Source organism: Phyllostomus hastatus, unplaced genomic scaffold, assembly GCF_019186645.2.
Source record: "Phyllostomus hastatus isolate PE091 unplaced genomic scaffold, TTU_PhHast_1.1 phas_contig_80, whole genome shotgun sequence".
Lineage (NCBI taxonomy): Eukaryota > Metazoa > Chordata > Mammalia > Chiroptera > Phyllostomidae > Phyllostomus > Phyllostomus hastatus.
The window spans coordinates 44,825,324-44,837,515 of record NW_025333960.1 but is presented as its reverse complement, the minus strand read 5'-3'; positions in this window follow the sequence as shown (position 1 = coordinate 44,837,515).

Genomic DNA, 12,192 nt, shown 5'->3' with positions numbered 1-12,192 from the left:
TCGGTTTTGCTTATTTTTCCAGGAGGATTCCAAGCTGGCTTTCTTGCCACGTAAGATTACTTCTTAAATTATCTCTAACCTCACAGGTTCCAGGCTACCCTTGCAAATGTTTCCAAAAAGACAGCATGTGCTGGGGTCACCGCCCAACTTCAATCATTAGTATCAATATTAGCAATCAGATAGAGTATGAACGGTCTGCTCAACTTTTACATTTTTAAATCATCACTTCTAAGGGGAAAGCATACCTTTGTCTCTAACAGAGATGATGAAAATTTAAGGAAAGAAACCCAACACTTCTCATTACCATCTCTTAAAAAAATGGCGAGCAAGACAATTATGAACTTGTCATATACTCTACTGGAGAGTTGACTGTGACAGAAAGCTCCACATCCTACTGTCTTTGCTTTAAAAATACATCTTTTATTAGACATGGTTAATTGTCTCCTAAAAATGTGTGCATTGTGAGATGTGTTTGTCTAATAAATGGACTAGGTTCAAATGACTTTGTGGAGAGTGTTTTTAGCCTTGAAAGGATTAGTAATTGCTCAGTGTTTTAATGGTGCTACTTCCTTTTTTCCCTTTGTTTCCCATATGTTACCTGAGTTTAAATATGTTGGTGTTTCATGGTCCACATCTTATAAATCCATGGCAAATTGAAGGGCTTTCCAATGCAGCAAAAGGGAAACAGTAATCCTAGCCTTCATGAGAGTGACGCCGCATCTTATCTAGCATGTATAGCTCCCATAGCTCCTAGCAGAGAACCGTGGACTGATTGAGGCTCCATGTTCATTGACAAACAAACTTCTTTGCAGAATAAAATTCTCTGTGTGGCAAAGCCGAGAGGACAAAATTTCATCCTGCCTTCAATTTCTGTATTTCACTCTCAGGATAAAAATGCTTTCAGCAATTTATTTGGCTTAGATGCTTACTTATGTACTTTTTATGGTGCTCAGCCCTACGTGAGGCACCAAGATGAACTGACAATATGCTTCCTGCCAATCAAAATGGTACAATTGGTTTGCTGGGCCAGGATATCACGTGTGGGAGGTATTGATTCTATAAATTGGTCTGGAGTGGTAGTAATGCAAACAGGCAGACAGGATGTTCAATGTTAGGGAAGAGTATTGTGGAATTAGTTACAAGACAAAACTTCATATGAAAGACAAAGCAGGAGCTGGGCCATGAAGAAACTAGAAAATGGAAAGAAATGTGTAGTTTAAGATTGAAAACTTGGTATGCCAGTGTATACTTTGTTGAGCTTCTGTCCTAAAGCCCTAAAGCTAAATAACATTTTTTTTTTACCAGATGGAGGCTGGCTGGGGAGCTCAAAGTATGGAAATAAGACAAGCTTTTCTTATAATCAATGTTTATGATGTGAAAAAAAATCTGCACTTGAGTGTCTGGTGTGCATTAATAACTGAATATGTTTAAGACAGACCAAATTTTATGTCATCATTAATGTCCATTAAAACTCAGCATTCGGAGAAGATGAGAAGATAATTTTTTGGCTCCTGGAGAAGAATGGGATAAATGGTCCTTGGGGTGTTGGATAACTAGAGAGAAGGCTAGTGAGGGAACACGTTTCTCTCTTGCCATTCTGGAAATCTTAAAGGAATTTTCAAATGACAAATGCAGGAAATATTAACTATTTAAAAAAAACACTGACTTTCCATTGCTTTCACCTGGCAGAGGAGTAAAATTATTAATCTCAGAGGAGAGAGCATTTTGTGAGGGAGGAAGGGAAGATCCTGATGGGTCTCTCTTTCTCTCTCTTTTTTAATAAATGACACCCCCAGTGTCTTAAGAAGGCAGGATAAAAAAAGAGAGAGAGCTAAACTTCACTACCTAAAAAAATTAACTGGAATTTGGGAATTAGTCACTGATGCCTCATTGTCAGCTACAGAAGGCTGAGACCCTTGGCAAGAGGCTGGCAAGGAGCCTGAGAAGGAAGACCACCAGTGTGAAAGTCAAGGTGGAATGGATGGCTGGGGGACTTACAAGAATAGTGGTGATTAATGTTTAACTGTCAATTGTTTTCAATTCTGTGCTGTGGCAAAAACACCTTTTCCTAACTTGAAAACTTCAGGAAAGATCTGTTCCAGTAAATACGGGCCTCGAGATGTGTTCAGGGTGTTGGGACAGAATGGCAGCGTGGGGTAGTGTTTGGCCTGGGTCGAAGCAGTGAAGGGAGAAAATGCTGGTCATTGGGACTGAGAGAGCTGGTTTGGAGGCAGGCTACTGAGAGACTGGACCAGGAGAACAAGAGCCTTCCCTTGGCAATCCCCAGGGGTGTCAGAGAGAATGTGGAGGACTTTCCACTGGACGTAAGAGAGAGACTTGAGCCATTTTATTTGGATAATAAAGAAAAGGAAGTTATCAGGCTTCTGACATCTACGTAACTTCTAGTCATGCTAAACCACCTAGCTGAACAGAATAACAACAACATACCCATCCATTCACCCATCCATCCAACTACCCATCCATTTAATTAATATGAAGAACCTACTGTGTATAGATTATTACACTACAGGAGATGGTATTTCTTTCTTTCAGATTTTAATTTTAAGAATTAATGTATACACAAAACACACTAAAGAAATAAAATCCAAGAATCTGAAGACTAGAGTGAATGGCATCCAGCCACGTGGCTAGAATGTGGAGGAGAAAGAGGTAACAGTTGGCTGGAGTGGTTATGAAAAGCTTCAGAAAGAAGGTTGGACTTTATATGGGTCTTGGTCACCGACTGGAATTTGGAAAAGAATTAAAGGAAGGAGACTACCATTCATAGTCATTATTTATATTTATGTACTAATACTTCATAATTCATCATGCATTTCACATGCAATATCTGAATTGTCATCACAACCAGTTTGTGAGGTAGAGAACATTAATCCCATCTCTCAGATGAAGACACCAAGGCTCACAGTTCAAGGGACATACTCAGAAACATAAAGTCAAACCATATGGTTGATTCAATAATCACAGTAATTGTTATTAATTTTCTCTCAGACTCAGAAACATTCTCTGACTTGCCTGTCATTGTGATGAGTCCCCTATTAGAAGAACAGGATAGCCCTGACTGTTGTGGTTCAGTTGGTTGGGCATTGTCCTGCAAAGCGAAAGGTTGCCGGTTTGATTCCTGGTCAGGACACACGCCCGGGTTGCGGGTTCAGTCCCAGTTGGGTCCTGTTGAAGAGGGAACCGACAGATGTTTCCCTCTTGCATCAATGTTTCTCTCCCCTTCTTCCCCTTTCCTTCCCCTCTCTCTAGAAATGAATAAATAAATAAAGTCTTTTAAAAATAGAAGAATAGAATATATAATAACATTTAAAGTTGCAGAAGATAAGAATTAGGAAAGATCACTTATGAAAGTATTCATTATTCATCAGAATGTCCAATTTCCCATTCTATATGAAGTGATTTTCAGAAATGCTATGAATGTGTCACTTTTCTGGAATGCATCATAGATATTTAAAGCAGAAAGATTTCTTTGAATACTTTCCCATCTAATGTCTCAGTCTACAGTGGAAAGAGGATATTTGGGTCTTGCTAAATGCATCTATCACATACCAGCCCTGCTTATTACTACACTGAAGATATGAATAGTACTGCAGGAATACAAACTCTAGTCTCTGCCCCAAAGCAGCTTCTTCTAATCTGCTCTGTGGACCTTTTCTCCTGTCATGAAGGAGCTGATAACTTGGGCTTCCACCTAAGAGCTCAAACATAAGAAAGATTATACCAAGTTAAAATAGACAACTCCTAACATCGCATTACTTAGAGTAAAAAGCAACTAATATAAGCGTTTCCTTTCCCTACTCTCATTCTGGTTATACAAAGCCAGAGTAGTAGTTCCAAATTGTCTGAGTTTTCCTTATTCCCACACCTGTGGAGGAAGTGAAACTATCCATCCCCCTCACTATTTCACACCCCTCATCCACTCTCTTTAGGACCTTGAGTAGCTTAAAGCAGGGGAGACAGGGTTTGAAAGAGTTTGAGATGAAGAGGTAGGGACAACTCAAACCACAGGAAATGCAAGAATGCCTCAGGCAGTGGCACAGAGAAGTGATGGATTTTCTAGCAATAGGCTCCATGCGAGATGTGTGCCAGTGAGGAACTCATGGGGGATGATGCTCTGAGAGGGACCACACACCATGCACCGCACTAGCCCGGAAGGCACCGATGACCTTCCCGGTGCATGTGACCGTGGTCAGCGGTGTTGACTGCTGAGAAAGCCCCCTCTACGCAATACAGGCCTGAGTGAGGCCAGAACACCAGCACTTGCCATGGATACCGGGTAAATAGGTGACTAAAGAAACAGTGGCAATAATGGAGACCAGTGGAGGCTAAGGAAGGAATTCCCCTTGATTTTTCTCACAGCACATACACAAATCAACATTTTTAAAGTAAGCAAATGGAACTTCCTCATAATTGGGTAAATGGGAACTCAAAGCAGATTTAATTTTATAATGCCTGGAAATTTTACATGTGCTAGTCTTTGCCCTTAAGCGCTGTATGGTAAAAGATGCACTCATTTACATACAGCTGATCCTCATTATGCACAGATTCCACATTTGTGCATTTGCCTGCCTGCGAAAGTTTATTTGTAACCCTCAAATCAATACTAAGGATGCTTCCATGGTCTCTCGTAGACATACAGAGAACAGAAAAAGGAAAATCACACCTTCTGACACACGTTTCCAGCATGAAATGGAGCAAGGCAACACTGCCCACCTGTTTTAGCTCCTACTGGAAACAAGTGTCCCTTCTGTGGTCTGTTCAGTGCCACTTTTTCACATCCTGTGCTTTTCCTTGGTGACTTTTCTGCTTCCAATGGCCCCAAGCACAGCAGTGAAGCCCTGTCTAGTGTTCTGAAGCCCCAGAAGGCTGTGATGTGCCTTATGGAGAAAACACACGTGCTGGATCAGCTTGGTTCCGCAGGAGTGCGGGCGCTGCTGGCCATGGCTTCCAGGTAACGAGTCAACAATATATGTGAAAATGCCTTTAAACAAAAACATGTATTATAAAAGGTTGTATGTTGACTGGTTGACCAAACTATGTGACCAGGGCTCACAGGAACCGAACCCTGTGTGTCCTGGAGGAGCGACGGTCCAGGGTTCGCTAATTCAGTGTTCACGGGGACTACGGAACTTCCCTGCCACAAACAGTGAGAACTGACTGGATTCATATGAGGGGAGACCCCCCAAGACCCAGAATTTATTTATAAAAAATGTGTATTTATTCTTACATGCTTAAACTTCAGTCACCTTCCAAGTACTCTCCATCTGAAGCAATACACCTATTGATACATTTTTTTTTCCATGGCTCAAAACAGTTTTTGAACTCGTGGGTTTTGATGCCTTTTCGTGCTTCTGCCATGTTTTGTTTCACCTCTTTCACATCAGCAAAACGTTTCCCTTTGAGGACTTTTTTTCTTCCAGGGAAACAAAAGACGTTGCTTGGGGCAAGATAGGGTGAATAGGGAGGGTGGGGCACCCGGGGTCATGACATTTTTGCTCAAAAACTGCTCAACACTTGAACACTCAGTGCTTGCTGGTGTGGGCAGGTGCGCTCGTAAATCACCCACCGTGAAATGGGCAAAGGCATTGAAAGAGTCTTCAAAAAATTCACTGACGCTGAACGCAGCCTCTCACAACAACACCAGCTGGCACACTGATACAGATGGGGTCCTCCAACACTCACCTAGTGGGGGAAGACTATACTACAAGGGGCCCGCCCTCCATGAGATAATTCAGGTTTTGGGGCGCCCCCCTCACATATTCTTTTATTTAACTTGCTATGTGCAAAGCATTGTACCATGCATCAAAATACAAATGGGGAATAAGGTCTGAAATTTCCACCGGATCTTTATATATTGCAAACACACCACATGCTACAGAGCGGAATTCAATACAGATTCTTCCTCAGGAAGTGTCCTGGGCCTTATCCAGAGGGCGGTTATTTCTGGAAGTAAAGAAGATAGTTTATAAGGCAACCTCATTTATAAAAAGGCCCCTAATAAGAACCCAGATGACAGCTCCGAGGACATTTACAGTGTGGCTCCTGGGTGCGTGGGGTCACTGTTTCCTGTTATAAACACTGCTCTAATTTCCCAGGAGGTTCTGTGAGCATCTGAACTTGGATGAGACTTGGCACGCTGCATCCCAGCATGGGAGTTTATGTAAACAGGTTGTAAAATAATCAGCTTGACCCTTTTCAAATGTAGGCAATGTTAAATAACAAACAGGCCGACAGAAACATGCACGCCGACCTATGCCTGAGAGAATGTTGGTTTTTGCACCTGTATAAATGAAAAGGGACAAGTTTACAAAATGATTAGTGGCAAAGGATTAGTGATCATTGACTTTCAAGGGAGGAGCCCCCAAAAGTCAGTTGCTTGCTTTAGGGCCATCTTTAAGTCCTGCACCTTATTAACCAGATTTGGTATTTTGTCAACTTGGGAAATTATGTTGCCAAAGGAGTGATTACAGTCCTCAGGTAAGCCTTACGGATGACTGGGGCTAACTGCTGGCATATTTCTGAGGCCTGATAGCAAAATAATAATTCAAAGGTGATAAAGAGGTCTAGAAGGCAAACACCTAAGGGATGAAGATGTTTGGGGCTGTTTAGCTCGCTGCTGAAACCTCGACACCTAGAACAGTGCTTGGCACCACTGAACTGCTTGTTGAATTAGGTCCATTTAGCGTTTCAACCTGCTGTGACACCACCCGTGCTTACGTTTTTGGATAGAGGGCAACCTGTATCTGCCATCTCTCCCATAGCTGTGCTCTTTCATGCCTGACTCCCAGTCAGCCCCGGCCTCCGCCCTGCGCCCGGGGCAGCCCGTGATCTCAGGCCCACAGGACGCCAGCGGAAGAATCCAACAGCCCCATGGCTCAGCGGAAAGGCATCAATTACCTGTCCAGCGACATCACCTGGGCCTCCATTCCCAGGGGTCCTGGTCTTGACCGTTTCTGGAAGAGTTTCTGAAACATCTGCATTTTTGCCTATCTGACACGTGAGAAACTGTATATTGGGATTTGCAATTTGCATTTCTCTTATTAGAAAAAAGGCTGCACGTATTCTCATACGGTGAAGGGCCACTTGCCTTTCTTTTTTAGGGAACGGTCTGTTCATTTCCCTAATCCATTTACCTACCAAGTTACAGTCTTTTTCTTCTCTGTTTTTAGAGACTCTTTATATAATTGACGTGTTAACCTTTTATGACAACAAGTTGCTAATTTTTCCCATTTGTCATTATTTTTACATTGCTTAGGGCATTTTTTTTCCTTGCAAGATTTTTTTTAATGCTATCAAATTTAACTATAGATTTTTCTTGAGAATTCTGGACTTTGTTAAATAGTTGAGACAGTTTTCTTCATCCTAGTTAGTGGAGGAGAATACCCATCTTCTCTTCAAATATGGATAGTTTCATTCATTTCACATTTAGATCTCGGAGCCTTTTGGAATTTATCCTGGTGTACAATGTGAGAACTGGGTCCAATTTTATCTTTTTCCATATGGCTATCCACTTATCCCAACGCCACTTATTTAAAAGTCCATCTTTTGCCACCGATTTGAAATGCCATCTTTATTGTGTATTAAATTTCCATATGTAATTACATCTATTTCTGGATTTGCTATTCATTGATCTATTCATGTGCCTATACCATTCTTTATTAATTACAGAGGCTTTACAATATGTTTTAATATCCGGTGCAGCCCACCGCCATCTGCATTGCTCTTTTGCAAGGATTTCCTGACAACTCTAGCTCACTTCTTCAACATGATGTCTCCGGGATGACATTCAATTTATAAGTTAACCAAGGGGGAAACTGACTGACTGTCTCCTCATGACCCAAGACATTGATGTGTCTATTTCTTTAAGCTTCCTTTTGCATTCTTTAGGAAGAATGCAATTGTTTTTCGTTTTTTCCATGTAGCTTTTGCACAAAGTTTGTTTCTCTTTATGCTTTGGTTTGTTACCATTATCATAAACATATCTGCTATATATCTTCTAACTACTTTTAGTTTATATATATGAAGACTGTTCATTTTGGTTTCTTTCCCTATCTGCCAACTCGCTGAATTATCTTTTACCTGTACTGCTTTTTGCATTGAGTCATTTGGATTTTCCAGATGTGTCTTCTGTCATAGGAGATGCTTATTCTTCCTTTTCATTTAGTATGTAATGCAAGGGTTATGCTGTTTGTTTTTTCACTAACCATTATATTATGAGTATTATGTAATATCATTAAATGGTCTTTGAACCATAATTTTAATGGTTGCATATATTTTATCATATGGATGTGGCATTACTCAGCCATTTTCAGCTTGAAATTCCGCATTTCTCCTTTTTACTTTGTGAATGAGTTAGTGGTGAACCTGTCCAGTGTGCATGTATCTGTGCACATGCCCCATTGTGTCATTAGTGGGCACCGCTAGGAGTGGAGTCATTAGGTCAAATAGCATGTCCGTTTCTAAGGATTTTTTTTTAAAAGATTTTATTTATTTATTTTTAGAGATGGAAGGGAGGGAGAAAGAGAGACAGAGGAACATCAATGTGCAGTTGCTGGGGGTCGTGGCCTGCAACCCCGGCATGTGCCCTGACTGGGAATCGAACCTGCGACACTTTGATTTGCAGCCTGAGCTCAATCCACTGAGCTATGCCAGCCAGGGCTGTTTCTAAGGATTTTAAAATACTAAATGCCCTCCAGAAAAGGTGAACTGGTGTATGTTCACACCAGCATTTGTCTTCTTTCACTCTCTCTCACCAACTTAGTATTCAAGGAGCCTGGCAACGCAACAGGCAAGCAGCGTCACATCTTTATGTGCTGGTTTCCCGAGCAATCTCAGTTCAGTGTAGGTACACGTATGAAACGACTTTATTGAGAAGAAGAGTGTGAGGGGGAAAGACCAGTATCTTTTCCTACTTACATGGACACAGTTCTTGCTTTGGAGTTTGACTACTTTTCTGACTCACACCAGCTAGAGACTGGTAACTCTGTATGGTAGGCATACGCAGGTGCTGGCTCTCCAAGGGGCGGAGGTAAGGTTTTCTGGACTTGCTGGATTCTGTGGAAGGCCTTCTAGGATGCCCTCTGCACACTTCTCTGCTCTATCTCTCTGTTCCTTCTCGGTTCCTACCACTGGCTTGACCTCATCTATTGAGATGCTCAAGAAGCTACTCAACACCAGCCACAGTCTCGGGATCCATGTAACCCACTAGAAACTTGGGCCTCCTTGGGGATACCAGCTGGCCAGAGTGGAGGCCTCACATTTGTTCCCTCAACCCGTGACTGTCTTCTGGTTCCTTTCCCTGATTAGACAGGCACAGGAGCAGATCAGAAACCCTGTCTGCTCCTGCAGCGGAGACCCGGGAGGACATGAATGCCGGTCTGCCTCTCTGTCAGCACTCACAATGGCAGTGGGCGATTCTCTGTGCAGCTCCTCCGCTGTGTAGGTTGAGCAGAATTATGGGAGGGAAAGCAGCCCCTTCCCTCGTCCATGGGAGAGAGGAGTAACCTCTGACGTGCGACACTCTGCATGCTGCCTGACCACTCGCGGCTGGGATTCCTGTTCTCTCCTGTCCCCTGCCTGTCCTCTGCATATGTAACAGTGATGGGGCGGGGGGTTGGCAGCTCTGTCACACGTCAAGCACTTGGCACCTGTTGCTGTTGGCTGGCGACCTAGAGCACTGGTTCCAGAGCGAAAGTAGAAGCCCCCTCCACATCCTGGGATACTGGTTTGTATTTGCACCTCTGCTCGGAAGTAAGATTAAACATTTTTATATGTTTACTAACAGCCTTATTCTTCTTTTTATGAATTGCCTGCTTGTGGCTTGTTCTTGATTCTTCCGTGTCTTCCGCTTTACCTGTCAAAGCTCCCTCCTTGTAAAGTAGGCTGACCTGAGTTCTCTAGGCCGCATCACCTTACAGCCTCCCCGGTTCTGGATTCAACACAACCACTTTCCACCTGTAGCTTCTGCCTTCAGGGTGTCGGTATTCACATTCAGGTTCCAATATTTGATGAAACAGGATACACAGATCCACTATTTGATATTCAGCAGCTGCTTTATAAATTTATGCTAAATAGGCACCAACAGTGATATACATATTTACATGGATGCACAAATACCTCTTATATAAAGATATGACACGATGCTCAAAATCAGTTTTTTGCCTCCCATTTAATTTTCCTATAACCTCTCAGTTATTCATTCACCCTAATAACAACAGTGTTCATCAGAGAATCAACGTATAGCCATACCAGGTGGCAAAGGCTTCTCCCGTGACCTCTGGGGGATCCCTTCTGGCTATCTTCTGGAAACTAGGAGATTGAAAACATGTGTGTTCCCACAATGCTTCATTCTGAAGACGTTTCACCTCTCAGTCCTGCCCCCATGTGAGTTCTGCAAGACCACCGAAATCCACAAAGAGCCATCCATGCCTTCCCTAGGATCATCATGGTGGCGGCTGTTAGGGGCAGCCTTGAAATTGGGAGAGCATCTCAAACACAAGCACTTCTTACGCATATATGATCAGGCTCTTAGAAAATGCACTTAGGACTTTTCTGCAAAGGTGATAAGTGGCTAAGAATTCTTGGTATTTCTTGGGAGTTTATGAACTCTTTGGGAGAGAAATAAAATGGGGTTCATGGAATATCTTGAAATCTCCTGCCATCAGAGCTGAAAGCCCTGGGGGGAGGCTGAACCTGCAAGGCGGGGAGGGCGGGGAGAGCGCTGGAAGCCTGAGCACGGGTGGCGGGCGTTTGGATGTTACTATGGGGATTGCTATAGTAACAATTCTGCTCCCCCTTCGTTTATTAAGTTATTTTGTTGTGGAACCGAAAGGTAAACCAAACATCCAAAGAAACCATGGCTTTAAGGGATTTTGCTGCTCCTGCAGCCCATGCTGAACACTTCACTGAAAGGACTTCGAGGGCACAGCACAGCATTGGCAGACAACTTAATGTAATCGAAGGAATGAGACTCCTCCAGGCTCCTCTGAGGCCAGAAAAATAACAGCCGATCTGCGTCATAATGCAGCGTCGAATTTAAGATTCACCAGTCCTGAGAGGCAGCCCTCCGAGACAACAGTGGGGTCACCTCCACTCCCTCACACCCTCCCTCGCTCCTTTACCCTTCTTTCACTCGGTCAGAAAACAGCAGATGTATCATATACACATATGTAAATATGCATATATGTACACATATGGATACACAAGTGTATACCATATATACATATGATGTGTATATCATATACGCGTATACATGTGTGTATTATATATGTATATCATATGTGCATGTATATGACATATACATGCATATATGATATAAGATGGGGGAAATTAAGCTAACTAGACAAATAACCTTAACCTTGATGGGCACAAGGGGTTTAAATCCAGTCCTCCGCCCACTGCAGGCCTACAGCCTGTACTAGAAACAACAGACCAGTTGGAATTGGGTGGGGGGTGAGTGGGAAGCGGGGGAGAAGGAGGAGGAGGAGGAGGAGGAACGGGTGGAGGAGGATAAGGGGAGGATGCAGAGAAAGTCTTGGGAATGTCTTCAGGTGGAATTTCTGCCTCCTGTCCTCTTCCGGGCCCGGGGCCCCTTTCTTCTCGGTCCCTTGGCAATCTCTGCCAGCGCAGGGGGATTGCCCTTTGAGGAAGAGGCAGCGACTCTCTGAAAGCCCAAAGGGGGTTGGGAGGGAGCCCAAGTTTGGGGTCTGCCCTGTTGTAATGGAACTCTGTAGTAAGAAACACAGTCTTTGCAGAGTGAGGTTGTATAAAGGAGACAAATGAAAGAGAGCAACTAGAAAAGGCAACTTTGAAAAAACCACCCTGCGTCCATATATGATCATTAATACTGTGAAAAATTCAAGCAAGTAACCAGTTGGCTTAACCCCACCCCCTTCATTATAAGGGGAATGCTTCCAGAGTGGTTCTGAGGGGAAGTTTCCACTGATTTTATGCTTGTCCTCACTACAAGCCAATCAGTCCATTGTTTGGGGCCGTAAGTCAAGGCTGGTGAATGGAGGCAGTCCCGGAGGGAAAGGCGGGCGGGTAAGCGGCGATACAATCCACCAGGACGAGGAGAACCGACCGAGTCTAGACGGGGATCTCAGGGAATAGTCGGAACACGTGTTGTCCCAGGACTGTCCTGCGTGTTAACGTGGGAATCACACAGCCGTC